Here is a 624-nt window from a genome sequence, read left to right as displayed (position 1 = left end):
CTAATTATTTCTCTAAATAATTTTTAGTAATTTTAATTTTACCCCAGAAATCTAATCAGTAAGCTTTGGCCTCCACTGTAAGGATCCGATTAGGTCCAACCATTAACATAACCATACTTGGTGCATCTAACCAATGAATGATTAAGTCCAACTTTGGTTGGCTCACCTAACCACCATTAGAGAGAAACTTTCAAGTCATCATATGATGAGTGATAATTTCATTAGTCAACAAGCACTAGGCCTTTGAGTCTCCAATGATTATTGAGTTAATGGACTCATTATCAAATACCTTAATGGGAGGCTATGATTCAGTTATCTCTATAACTTTATCATTTTAAGGACCTAATAATTTTAGAGGATTTAAATGATTTAGAGGATGAGGTCAGATGAACCAGCTTATCATGATCTTTCCACTGGCTTCACCAAGTCAGCTTAAGGGAGACAATTAAAAGGACTGTTCTAGGAGCACCTAAATCAGTCACACTGATTTACCTAGCTGACATGGATCAGCTCGAATAGTCAAGTGATCCGATCAAAATTAATTTTATCAGAGGCCAGGTAAGTTCGATCAGTGGGAGGATCGGCCAAAGCTTGCCTTAGACACCATCAAAAATGGCTAGGTAA

This window comes from Elaeis guineensis, chromosome 8, assembly GCF_000442705.2.
Source record: "Elaeis guineensis isolate ETL-2024a chromosome 8, EG11, whole genome shotgun sequence".
Lineage (NCBI taxonomy): Eukaryota > Viridiplantae > Streptophyta > Magnoliopsida > Arecales > Arecaceae > Elaeis > Elaeis guineensis.
This window is presented reverse-complemented; position numbering follows the sequence as displayed.